This window comes from Poecilia reticulata, chromosome 15 (assembly GCF_904066995.2).
Source record: "Poecilia reticulata chromosome 15, P_reticulata-male-v2, whole genome shotgun sequence".
In the NCBI taxonomy this organism is placed as follows: Eukaryota; Metazoa; Chordata; class Actinopteri; order Cyprinodontiformes; family Poeciliidae; genus Poecilia; species Poecilia reticulata.
The window spans coordinates 24,369,760-24,383,979 of record NC_088844.1 but is presented as its reverse complement, the minus strand read 5'-3'; the positions used below and the strand labels follow the sequence as shown (position 1 = coordinate 24,383,979).

General features: G+C 37.9%; 1 long non-coding RNA gene across 5 annotated transcripts in view; it reads right to left on the bottom strand.

Annotated features, from left to right (window-relative positions):
* Positions 1–1,720: 1,720 nt before the first annotated feature.
* LOC103477299 (uncharacterized) overlaps positions 1,721–14,220 on the bottom strand; it is a 120,626-nt gene continuing 108,126 nt past the window's right edge. For all 5 annotated transcript variants that reach the window (XR_014091299.1, XR_014091298.1, XR_535617.3 and 2 more), the window contains 2 exons: positions 2,324–2,407; positions 1,721–2,115 (listed from right to left, as the gene is read on the bottom strand). This is a non-coding gene — a long non-coding RNA (uncharacterized LOC103477299). The remainder of the gene's footprint in view (positions 2,116–2,323; positions 2,408–14,220) is intronic.

Genomic DNA, 14,220 nt, shown 5'->3' with positions numbered 1-14,220 from the left:
GTCAAATCCTTGAGCATATATTTAATGCATAAATTAAAATGCATTACCCAGGTGAAGAAGATAAACAACAGTGATGGTTCATTATGATAAACCGCACTGGAAATTTGCATGTTTACATACTTATTCATTAAAAGGAGGGAATAAAGTAAAGCCGACTGTATGAATTAATAATCGATCAATTAATAACTGATTTATATTTAAGTACTCAACTTGCATTTAAATACATGTGGCATGCTTTCAGCACATCGGACTTAGGTAACCACGTGAACAAGCCCAACTGAAGGAGACAGACTCCTGGATCATTGCTTCGGGCGTAGAGAAGCTAAATCTCACCCTTTGACATCAGACTTTGCTGCAAACCACTCAAGTTTACGCTTAAGGTCACTGAAAAGGTCAAAAGACGAACCACACAATCTGCACAAAAGCAAAGATGAGACCTTGAGATTTCCAAATAAGAAACAAATGGAAATGCAATAACCTGTTGTCTTTCTGAATTCGAACAGAATTTCACTCTTTGGACTTTTTGCTTAAATGGAAATTGGAATTACCAAGAGCTACGAGGAAAACGGGCTCCCTACAGCAATTCAAAGGCTCCAATTCTGGTTTGTCAAGCCCGGTGAAAATTATGACAATGGACAGTTGTGAATCATCTACATGTGCATCCTCACTAAATGACTGAATAACAATGAAGGCACAAGTAGAGCAAGATGAAATTAGCTCTAATGATATAATGGCTGCTCTCTTTAGAGCTGACATGTTGAGTCACTTTGCAACCGGTCAAGTCGCATTGATTTTCATCAGGGCTAGAAACCTGATCTACACTCAGTCCTCTTTAACTGACTCGTCTCTCTCTCAGATGCCCCCAGATATTTATGTCTGCTGTCTGATTCTGCAGAGCGGGGACTTAATCAAACCCAGAGTGAGGTCTATCAGTATTTAAGTCTGCTGCTGGAGAGAAAAAGAAAGATAAAGCGAACGTAGAAGCGAAGGAGGAGAGCAGTGGAAGACTGAGCCACAAAAGGCATAGAAATTACAACATGACAGAAAGACAAAGTCAATTTAGGCACACATTGAGAAAGAAGAGTATGCCTGAAAGTCTTGGTAACTTTTGTTCCAACATTGGAACAAAAGAAAACCAAATCCCAAGAAAAAAAACAAAACAATTAAAGCAAAATCTACTTATTTCACATGACTGAGATCAATCTGTTGTGTTCACAGCCAGACTTTAAAAAGAAACTGGAAGAAGACTTTAAAGGAAATAAACAATTACAAATCTAAGAAAGAAGTGGCAGCAATTTACCCAGAAGTTAATATAAACGAACCAGCTAAAAAGATTTACTTCCAAACATTTCAGCTAACCACAAATGTATCATCCAGTGTACAATAACTTACAAAAAACTGCCACTGGCTTTCTGCTTTGATATAATAATACTCATCTCTTCACACTGCTTCCACCAGATCATTTCACTGAGTTCAAACTCTCTAAAACTCGAGTGTTGGTTGTAAAACAAGTTTGAACTTCTGCTGCAAAAGTAACACTTGTGTCTTATGTTTTAAAGCTTTAAATAAGCAGCAAAAATGAAATCCAGCCATTTTCCCCCTCAGAGATCAGTTTAATACATGCTGATGTTGTGAGCTTGAGCATGTTGGTATTTTCTCATCAAGTCTAGCAATTCCACCCATACTAATCACAAATAAAGAATGGGATTCTCCACAGGCATGAGCTTTAAATTATTAGACTTAAGAGTTTTTATTAGAATCCAATGCTTTTTAGAGATACAGCGCTAAAAGTGACGTTCATTTGTATTTCTAATCATTGATTGTAAATTTAATATTCCAAGAAGTTCCAAGAAGTTCCTTAAAAACATTGTCTGATACCTCGAATGTTTGATGGTCAAAATAAACTCTCTACCAGGGATAAATGAGCAAACAGGGATGCAGGATTATCAACATAATGTCTCCTGACACTGATTTCTCTTTGCTTTTCCATTTCTCTGTTAAACACTTGTTAAATTACAGAGCCAAAGGTCAGAATCCTAACAACTGTAACAAGATGATTTTCTCTTTAAGTGCTAACAGGGGTAAGTGTCGACCGTTCCTCCTCCGCAGTGTGGTCTGAAAGGGAAAAAAAACAACAAAAAAAAACATTCAAACTGTCAAGATATCACTTTTAACATGTTTGAAAATTACAGGACATGAACTTCCTGTTGAAGCCCTCTCTCTCTCTCTCTCTCATTTTCAACCTTCACTGAGACCATTCAGCCGCCACCTGATCTGCAGTCATCCAGAGTGTAATTGTGTGATCTGATTGAGATTTCTTTACCGTGTTCCTCCGCGCTCCGCTTTCAGTGAGCCCTCACTGATCCATATTAAATCTGTAGGTCAGCTGGGCAAAGCTGGAACACTCCTGCAACAGAAAGGCTTGTTTCATATATTTGCTCAAAGTATGACATAGTTTTCCTGATGAAGAGCAGAAATTACCATTACAAGCAAATTGTGTTATTTGAAAATCACTTACTATTGTAAAGTTTTGGATTTCTTTTTCTCACTAGTTCCCTTTGGCAAAGCGTCTTCTTCTCATGCACCCATAATGCGCCATAGAGTTCCCAAAGTCTATTAGTTTTTAATTATGTAATGCTAATTACTTATCTAACGTTAAAGTAATCTTAACATGCAATGCTAAGCAATGTCTTCTGTTGCTAAATAAGTGTCAGCTTAAACAAAACAAGAAATTATAATGGACTGGTTGACCATGATCCTGTTAGAAATGGGAAACATTAGTTTATTATGTTTGTACTAATGAATGGGAATCTTAGAAACTTTTTGCAGTTTTGATTAGACAAATAAAACAACGTTTAATACCATTTCATTACGAAAAGCATGTATTGAGATAAAGAAATGTTATTTATACCCTCTTTGTCCAAAACAGCTCACTTGTTGACACATTCAGTGACGATAAAAGGTATTGACCCTTAAAATGTTTTACTCTTTATTGCTTTTACAAATCAGCCATGAACATTTGGCTTTTTTTAACAGCAAAATTTACAAAACACATTGATGCCAAAGTGAAAACTTATTCCTACAAAATAATGACAATCAAGCAAAACATATTTCACATAAAATAAGTGATGGCATAAAAACTAAACCCCTTCGAAGCTGCAGTATGTAACTTTTGTAAAAAACAAAATGCTTATTACATGTTTGGTAAAACTGTCACTATACTACAACAGTTTTCATACCTGGTCAACCTTAATTGGAAAGTAATGAACATTAAAGGACGCAAATGTAAAACGATTATTATTTTTTTGCATACCCACACAGCAGGACAAAAAGGAAGTAGCAGCAGGTATCCGCTCTCACATCTCTCATCACATTAAATCAGGCAAACGTCCACGAAAGGTGACGTGAGAAAACGGAGGGAGGCGGAGGGAAGCCGTGTCTGGAGGGATTTGGGAACGCTGAGCTGACTGCCAATGTCTGAGTGTCACACATATGCTAGTTGCTGGGACCTAGCAGAAGTAACCTTATCTAAAAAAAAATAAATAAATAAAGAGTACACAAAGACTTTCGTCTTTGATAAACAACAACACCGAGTTCACAGCCGGTGGGGGCATCGGTTTCACATATTGCAGTCAACACCCTGTCTCAATTACTTCCATCGCATATACTTATATATATATATATATATATATAAATAAAAGGACGAGCCAACCTAATCAGAAATCAGTATGTGAACCCCTGTCGTCCCTGCAGAATTCAGCTCTTAGATCTTCTTTGTCTTTTGTGAGGCGGGGAAGCGACTGGGCCTGTGGAGGTCGCAGAGCTCGGGCCTCATCAGCAGGGCTAATTTGATTGTGGAGTGACAATGGTTAGTGCAACCCAGGCTGATGCTTGCCTGCTGACGATGCGCATAGTAATGGGCGCCGGACCAGAGTTGCCTTGCGCTGGAAGCGCATACAGCCAGGAATACGCTGTGCAGTGAAAAATACGACCGTGGTGCGATTAAACCTAATGTGCAAAAGCAACAATCAACATGCTCTACTACTTGTAAAGTAATTTTCTTCACTTTACCTCATGGATATTTTTTTGCAAACAATTATATTGTAATTGTAGAGAGATGCTGTTTATTTTGTACTGTGATTTGTGAATGTCGATGCATTTGCATTAGCAGTGGTGTCACATGAGAAAATGTGGAATATTAATCAGGAGTCTGGCAGCAGCATTTTGTACAGACTAACTAGTCTAGGGAAGTTTTTGTTCACTTATCAGTGCAACATTTGGAAGAACAAAAGAATAAAAGCTTCAGTTGTCTGCCCAATAAGTATCTGAAAAGAAACTTTACCAGACGTCCATTCTATATTCTTGCTGAAGCTTATGCATTAGTTTAAAGATAAATAAATACATGTTATGGATAGCATGTGTGACCTATAAAAATCTATATTTTATAGTATTTTAGCAGTACTATTTCTTGAATTTCTGTTGTACAGCAGTATGTGAAATAGTATGTGCTTCTAATATCTGCAGACTTCTGAACTGTATTTCTGTAAACATAACTCCAGGCAGTCCTGTACTTTCTCATGTTGAAAACACAGACTTTTTTTGATGCCATTCATAGGACCATTGATTGGTTCTCTTTTTTTTTTTTTACATTGTTCAAGCATAGAGTTGATAATTTTCAAAGATTTTTACTGTCTGCAGATCTATCTTACATCTTTCTTTGTTTTTTTTTTTTAATTTTCTCTTCGTCCCTCTGCTTTATCTCTGTACCTCTTTCTAGTGCAAGTGGACACACAGGTAGAGAAACAGCAGGTGGTGTGGTGCGGGATAATTACCAAGAGTTTGGAGCTCCCAGGGAGCCTGTGTTTCTAAGTAGGAGGAACTTAGCGAATACTAGCTGTATTTATGATGTGTTGTGCTAACAGTACGTTTAACCAGGGACATAAAAAATGAGCTTTTGTGGCCACCAAAAAAGCAAACGTAAGAAAATGCCCTTTTCGGTCCTTTTTTAGCTCTCCTGTTACACTGTTTTCGCACATTTATATTCTTTCCCACGACTAAGAAAAAAACACTGTTTTAGTGAGCTATACTCATGAACTGAGGCCATTACTCACACTTTTTACAAAGGGGCATATTTATAAATGTGAATATTGTCTATTTATTGATCTTCAAGCATGCTAAAATTACATAAAAGAAATAAAGGATTTTTTACATCAATCTTTTCTTATGATCATGATACAGTCTAAACAAACTTGGCCGGTGAAAAGCTTCCACAGTCGGTGATAATTCGGGGAGTGAAGTTATCTTCTGGTGTTGGTCCACTGTGTTTCATCAAGTCTGAAGTCAGTGCAACCATCTACCTAAGCAAGCTTCTTTCTGCTCACAAACTTCATGGAGATGCTGGTAGGATGTGCCACATGCGTGCACAGTCAGAGATACCAATATCCAACTAATGACTGACCAGCAAACTCATCTGCTTCAAACCCCTTTAAGAAATTATGGAATAATATCTCTGAGGAACACCAGACCCAACACTGCAGATGAGATGAAGGGCCAACCTTGGTTTTAACCTCTGTAAAGACAATGCCATGCTGCACTGATACAATTTATGTTAAATGTAACAGATTGCACCCTCCTTACGGCCAAAGCTTCCATAAAAGGGAAGCCGTCAGGGTGGTGGTCAAGTGTCAGCCCACACGCTCCATTGTTTGGTGACTTTGGGCCACACTGTTGATGTTTCGGTAGTAGTATTGCCTGGGCGTATGGCTATTGTTGGCTTATGCGTCACAGTTCAATCACTGCTTCCTGCTGTCCTTTAGAGTTTTAGACTGTTTGTCTTTCCTTAGAATTTGTGAGGGCGGACTAACAATTTCCCATTTAAGGGTACGGCCTGGCGCAGGGGGCATTTCTTCAGCTCTAATACTCAAAATTCACTCTGTGTGTAAAAGAAGCTTTGACATAAACAAGTTTCACTTTTAAAATTGAATTGATAAGGAAACTACATTTTTTGATTGTGCTCTCATTCTTTGAAATGTACTCGTTTGAGCAATAGATGTAAAGAAAAGAAGACAATGATACATATATCCATTAACACATTGTGACCAGGAAGACCTCACTGTAAATCGGTCGACATACCCCAAAAAATAAGACATTTTGTCTAGTTTGTATGATCTAAATTAACAATTGAGGCCAACAGAAACAAATTCTCTGATGAGCAAGTAGCACAGCCACAGTGACACCCTGACCCAGCTGAAGAGGAAGTGGTTTAGGTGAGAGCTGAGCCAACAGCAGCATCCGGTTGCCCAGTTGTCCAAGTTCCATTAGCCGAGAAGGGCCATCAGTGGGGGATTAGGCAGCAGGCCCTTTTAATCCTCATCCAGTGAGAGATCCAAGCCCTCATCTCTCCCCCGCCATCCACAGCCAGCTCTTTGAGAATGAGCCAGACTCTCCGACTAGGCCACAAGCTCGGCCAGAGCCCTCGCATCTCAGGAGCCTTCGATGCTCCTCGCTTTAGCCTCAGCTGCTGGAGATGTTGTCCCTAATTAACAAGGGATTAAGCCATCATCTCAGCTTGTAATACAGCCTGGATGGGAATTCCAATATGGATGCTGGGGGAGACAGGGGAGGAGGGATTGGACTGGGTAGAAAGAGAGGAGAAAAAAAAACTGGTGGCGTTTAGCAGCTCAGTAAATTACTCTTGACCCGTAGGACTGAGAGGAGTCTATCGGTATGGCAAGCTGGCTGCCAATTACAACACCTCAGGCATGCCAAAAGTTTTATTGAGTGGAGGGTGGGGACAAGATGGGGGTGACTGCTGTGTGTATGTGCATGGGATGTGTGTCAATGAAAGGAGTGGGAATGAGAGGGGGGGAATTTTTAATGGTCTTTCAACGTATTACTTTCCGTCAGGACTGGAAGTGTTTGTGTTTGGGAGAATATTGACATAATTATGATGAAAATTCAAAAAAGGTTGAAACTGGAGTAGCACTTCTTCCCCCTAAGACCAACACGAGGCACAATGTTAGTTCATTTCATTGTTTGGAGAAAAAAAAAAATCACAATTTCATTATTTTTTGTTTTGTTTGTTATTGACCATGATTTTTAAAATTGCTAATAAAAATGCAATGTGGAATTATATGATTCTGACATGCAGTGGATACAGTTTAATTTAATTGTACTTGAGCTCTTTACAACAATAAGTGTTGCACAAGGCTGGTTAATATCACCAATAACTTATGATCACAGAAAAACTCATAAAATGATTCATTTTCTGAGAATTGAAGTTTTATTTGGTTTTCACGGAGTTTGTACTGAAACACAGCCCAGCAACCTTTCACTCTGTACAGCTTTATTTCATTTCCACAACTCAGTCTGCAGTTGCATTTTTCAGGTCAACATCCCAACTTTTTCAAGATTTGCAAATGTAGAGCTTTTGAAAGTTTTTAGATTGACTTTTGAAATATAGATAGAAAAGTGAATGGACGGACGAAAAGAATTACACATCTCAACTTGGGTGTGATGCTCAATCTCTTTCTTATCCACTGAAAGACAAAATGTCATACACTATGTTTCCATCCATGTAATGTAAATTTGAGAACTTTTAAAATGTTGCAAAAAAAAAAAAAAAAAAAATTCAAATTAGACCTGCTACTGGTCTGGATCAAATCAATCAGGCTACATAAATGGTAATTTTGTTGGATGTTGATGTTGCACATACTGTAGATGTATTAAACAGGAAGTAGAGGTTCAAACTACATTTCTCAGAAAATGGAGAGGTATTCAGGTTGCTATCAGGAAAGTTGTATGTTTTGTCACATTATTCATGATAGCTAATTTTACATACTGTCTGGAGATGTAGAGAATGAAATGTAATTAAAATGTACATGCCAGTATATCTGAATTTTTGGGGTTGAAATTTCTCCAAATAGTTTAGAGTGGTGTTTTTTTGTAAAAATGCTCTGAAAAGAGGGCACATTTTGAAGTATTTATAGGAAACAAAACACGAGGCTATCATGTTATTATTTCAAATTACCATTCATATTACTTGCTGTAACTGATATTTGTGCCACTGTTGGCTCATCTCAGGCTAACCATTTCACGGGGCAGCCTTAACGTCTATGCTGTGAAACAATGAGTTCCAAATAAGTTCTCCGATTTAGTTTCAGGAATTGTTAAAAGCCTTCATGATGGGTGACGATGTGTACATTGATCCAGCTTTCACAGCTGTGGAGGTGAGGTATGTGCAGGGCTTGGGGAGGTCCAGTCTGCTGCTGTGTCTGTCGCTGATGTAAACTGATGCAAGTTTCAGTCAAGACAAAGCAACCCCTCAAAACAAAAAGAAAAAAACAAAACAAGAAACACAGAGCTGGATAAGTGTTCACTATGAACAGCGATACATCTGGAGTGTTTGGTAGCAAATTGCACTGGTGTTTCGTAAACCAGACCTAATAATTGATGGCGTTTGCTGGATAACGATCAAGGATGTCTGCTACTGACAGAGCAAAAAGAGAAGGAGAAAGAGAAACCAAGTCAGAAAGTTTGTTTACACGTGTGAGGTAAAAACTGTGAAAGTGTGGGGGAAATTTGTCTGATCGGGATTTTGGAAAAGTGCAATGCTACAGACTTCAAATAAACGGAAAAAGGAAGTACACTGGTAAATGGAAATGAACAAAAGTGAGGTGCTGAAATGCTGATGAGTTTATGCTACCAGAAGAAACCAAATTGGACCCGGTCAACAAACGCAGAGTGAACCGAAGAACTGGCTAACAGTCTACAAACTCCCTGTATGCTGCAGAAAGCAAGCATGGAGTCTAAATGTATCATTTATAAATAATATATTGAAGAAATGCTATGACAAAACATGAATGTCAATTTAGAAATAAGAACACATGTCCCACAAACTAGTAAATTGCTGACTATGAGCAAAGGGATTTTATTTTTATTTGTGCTGTATCTTTTTTTAGCTATTGTGTTTATTATGCCTAAGAAGTTCATTTCTGAAGTAACGGTTCTGTAACTTAAAGTCATTTGAAATGTTATTGGGAACAGACCAGCTCTCCATCGTTGATAAACAGACAATAATATAAAAAAACAACTTATTCTAAAAATTACCGCAATGTAAAGGTTTATTGACGGCATTATTTTTAACTTTTGAGATCTTTAGGGATATGTATTGCTTTAAGAAGGCAAAAATTGCTTTTGAAGTTATTTCAGAGATGGATGTGTTTCGTCTGTGTGTGTGTGTGTGTGTGTGTGCGTGCTGGCGCGTACGTGCGTGTGTTTTAATAGGGTTAATTGATGCATTCATGACATAAATATTCTAATCCTAAACCAAGTACTTCCATTGCTGCAGATGTTACAAAGTTTGTTACTTTCAGAAATAGATGAAAAATTTGTTCATCTAAAAATTCCTCTTATCCATTATCATATCACATATGGGGTTAAAACTTTGGGTATGGATGTTTGTATCTTCTTGTTTTACTATGCAAAATATAAATATGCATTTGTTTGTAAAGCCATTTCATTTTGCTTAGTGAAGCAACACCAGCGTGAAGAGCGACAACAATTAAACAGCAAACTGACCTGCCATCTCCATGCGTTACCTACAGTCTCCTTATGCTGAGCATGTAGTTGAGTGTGTATGCTCAGATGCATGGGTGTAAATTAGATGTCAACAGTAAAAGGAAAAGAAAGTCAGTGTTTCCAAGAAGACATATAACCGACGTACATCGGTTATATGATGCAAAAATATCCCCTCCTCTACACAAAGGGGGACTTATTAGCATGCAGACAGTCGGTTTCCTTTGGCTGATCAGTGACTGTAGCTCACATGGTAAACACGTCCTGCAGGTACGGAGCACCTGACCATGGCAGATTTTATTTCTTTAAATATGCTCAAAAGATCATCTTATCGTGCCATCCTGTCTGTTTACCGCATCTCTAATAAGTCCTGCCTTCTGCCTGTTCGTCTTGTCTTTTGATGTTTTTCTTTTCCTCCTCTCTTTTCCTTTTTTTTCTCCCCCTTTTTCTGTATCTTCATTGCTCTCTCCCCGCCGCCTCCCCCAGCACACATATAAGGACACAAACATAGCCATTTTTTTCCTCTCCCGCACATGGCCCACCACATAGCCATTTGCATAACAATCTCCACTTGTTTTTCTGCTTAGATGGTATTCACAGCATGGTGCCAGCGTGACTGAGACAGGGGTCATTGCTATGTATATCAGAGAGAGATGGAAAGGGAGTCGGCAAGAGAGGGAGGAGTGGAGAGGGAGGGAGGTGGCAGAAATACACATCCAGACGTTCAAACGCTTCTATAAAGAGACTCATCGGGACACATGCACTGACTGATGGAGAGAGGAGGAAACACACAGCCTGAAAACGCAGACAGGATGCAGATGAAACTGTCTGCCTCTACACCATGTTTTCCATGTAAAGACACATTAAATTACCAAGAGGCAACTGCTGAAGACATGTTTTAGCAATTTTTGACTCGGCTTCTTTTGACACCTTAATATCTATTAATCTAATCAAAATACTCAGCAAAGTGTATTTAATCATGTTACCTTGACTGTGTAGCTGTTGTTTTGTGACATGCCGATTTTGTGCGGGTAACGGACGGGTGGGAACTTGACCTTTTATTTTAATGTGTGCAAAAAGGGAAAAAAAATGTTACAAAAAAAAAAAAGACAAAGGTAATCATTTTATATAATTCTAGCCAGAGAAATTTCCTTTTTTAAAACTTGTAGAAAAAAAATTTGTTTACTTTAAAAAATGAAATAAACAAGTAAACAACAGACTTTAAATTGTGATAAAGCATCCCGGTCCACTACCACCACCAAAGAAACAGAAAGGTCAACCAAAACACAGCGTCACCAATTTATCATGCCCAGGTCTCTACCGTCACCTGCCACCTGGTTTGCATGGCTCCCAACCTAAATGCTTCTCCACACAATGGAGAGCACTTCCTCATGAGGATGAGCGACGGTGACCCAGGAGACAGGAGTTTGTCTTGTAACTGGTTTGTTGCTGGTTAAAATCTCTCCTTTGTCTGCCTCGTTCCTTGGCTGCTGGTGTTGGCCGGAGGGCCCAGCCGCCTCGCTTCTGTCAGACTGCCAGCAGCTGAAAGAAGTCAAAGTGATGGTTTGGGCATGTAATCATGACAAACCTCCTTTTTGAGTTTTTTCAGGCAAGAGACCATGAGGTAGAAAAAAAACAAAACAAATGGAGGTACTAGATATGCATTTTGGTTTCTATAGAGAGAAGAATGTCTGGTTTCCTCCTGAACCGCTTATCTATGCATTTTGATCTTGCATAAGGAGCATTAGGAGGATAAATACAAATTTTAAATTAACTGAAAGTAAAAAAAAAAACTGCAACTTCTTAACAAAAGTTTTAATGAACATCAAAACAACACAACAGTGTGGTTCCATATTATTTTCCCTTTTTTTTTAAAGTCTGTTTCATTTGCAAATATCAACCGCTGCACTGCTCAACAACATGCACGTGTCTAACGTTGGTATTACTCCATCAGTTTATGAGTAAAAGACCTCAGAAACAAGGATACAGACAGGTTTAATAAAGCAAACTTCACAAGTGAAACAAAGCAGTTTATGGACAAAGTCTGCAGCATTTTCACCAAAATAGGACCGTAAATAAATATTAAAGTTTTTGTTTTTATTTCTGTGAAACACACTTTATAATTTTCTCTTAGCCTTATGAGCAGGGCTCCACAGGAATAAACTAATAAAGATAATTATAACTTAATCAGACTTCTTGCTCCCCATGTCGCATTAAATTGGGACCTACAAGTAGATCTCATTAATTTCTGGTAAATGTCTGTTTAGGCTGTAATTAGAGGGGGATCCTGCATTTAAACAACAAAACGTATGTAACACACAAAGTAAAATAAACTGGCACCAATTTTAACACTTTATATTTAGAGGGACAGCATTTCACTGCAAGCAAGTTCTACTTGTTCCTCTGAGCAACACATGTGCTGTTGCCCTTGGTATGAATATTTAATGTATTGTTGACAAATTGCTTGAAACTCCTTTGGTACAGTCGTAAACCACAGAGGAAAAAAAGGTCGGGAGGTTAACGGAGACAGACCAAAGAACTGTCAATCACCCTGAGCTGAAGGCAGCTGAAAACATTTATTAAAGCTGCTTTTTAAAATCAGATTTAGGTAAAGTGTTGCCATCAGTGAGAAAATAAATTCCTTAATAAGTGGACACATGCACTTTTTTGATAAATTCATATCATACTTAAAATCCATGTTGCAGTATTTGCATTACACTTTCAATACTGAAATGTATACGTTTTCACTCAGCGAGTGGCTTACCAAAAACATCCTAATATAAATCTGTTTTATATCTAAATATTGTTGCATTACACACATTTTACACTCTAAATATGCAAACATTTATTTAAAAATTGATTTTATGCTTGAAAAATTGTGTTTGGTTTTATTATTGCTTGAGCACTTTTTTTCCCCCTTAAAATTTTTATTTAAATTTTAAATAAATAGAATACTACCTCTTAGTTTTTGTATCATCTCATGATGTGTTTACCATTTGGCCAGTGCATGCTGGTCAAACTTTTGGCCTCAATGTATGGAACATCGCATTCGTTTTATTTTGCTTCAAAAAGACGCATTTCATGTTTATATTTCTTTTCTCATGCAACTCTCGTCTTTACTAAATTCCTGTGCAAATTCCTACATATATTATTAATTGTTTAATCATTTGGTGTCTAAAATACCATATTTTCTGATTTCTCAGAAAGCACACCAGAAAAGTGAAGGCTGACATCCTGCATTTTAATTATCTATACCTATTTTTTTTTAAAATCCTTTGTCCTCAGAAGTTTAATGTATTGCGATTTCCCACAAAGAAGATTGCCTTCCCTTGTCATATCTCAATTTCTGCTTCTCTAAAGCAGCACACTAACAGAAATAATAGAAGACAATAAATTAAGTACACTTAATAACCGAACTAACTACTTAGTAGGGTTGGTGTCAAGAGACTCCCTAGATCAGTAATAACCCGCTGTTCTTAGTGAGGCTGGAAAGATACGGCAATTCAATGAAGATACACTCAGAGCTGATTGCAAGTCATTACAACCACCACAGGGAGAGCCCAGAGGAAGGAGCTTAATGGCTGAGGGAGAAGAACAGTCTGAACCCCCCCCTACCCACACACACACCTACACGCACGCACACACACACACCGTGAGACTGACACTCTTCCACTGAAGATACAGTATCTGTGTGTCCTTCCACGCTCTCTCCAGTCCACATCCTGACAGACAGTCAGAAGCAGTGGTGCATATGCACGTTCCATGATTTCGTTTTATGATTATTCCATCACGGCAGAGCTTGTTTAAGACCCCATTAGAATCAAAGGGGCGACAATCTTCATAATCAAGCTTAATTTATTAAAACATCAGCTGGCACCATTAACATTAACAGGGTGAGGCGGGGAGGCTGCAATAAAAGAGACGAGACTGTTTCATAGAGATCACTCAGCCAAACGCAAACATCAAAACGGCCACGCAGCATTTTAACTTTCCTCTGTAACAACAAAGGTCGCATCTTCCTCTGAGGCTGGCAACATTTTTTTTTTTTTTTTTGTAATTAGATGTGGAAAAAGTGCTTTCCTGCTAACAGGTCAGATGTTTTATGACAAATGTTACCCGAGTAAACACAATCTACAGTTTTTCATTGCCTCCTATTTTGATTTAGTTAAGGGGATATTAATTTGAATAAACTAATAATCTACTTTTATAACAAGACCTTTCAGTTTTGGAATTAGTGAAAACTTTTCGCATCAGTTTCAGCCTAAGGCGTACTTTTTAGTTTAAGTTGGATTAGAGCTTTTAAAACATGTTTTATTTTTTATTTGAACGATTATTTACCAGGACACAAATACCACCTTGGTGGACACTGATAACCTTAGATGTCCCACAAAATCAACTCATTAAGTAATGGTGTTTATTCTCCTTTGTAATTCTGCGACCAATATTTTCTGCTTAATCTAAAAAACAACTTAGGCATTGCTTAATGTCTTCCGATGGGCTGGCTTTTGATATTTTTCAGCTTTCTTCATGTTGCCAGACTTCTCTTTAAGTGGTTACTTGATTTTATTAGTTAATAGGCAAGGCTATGACTAATGAATTTTATATAAATGATGTGGTCAATATTTCATACTTTAAAAACAGCAA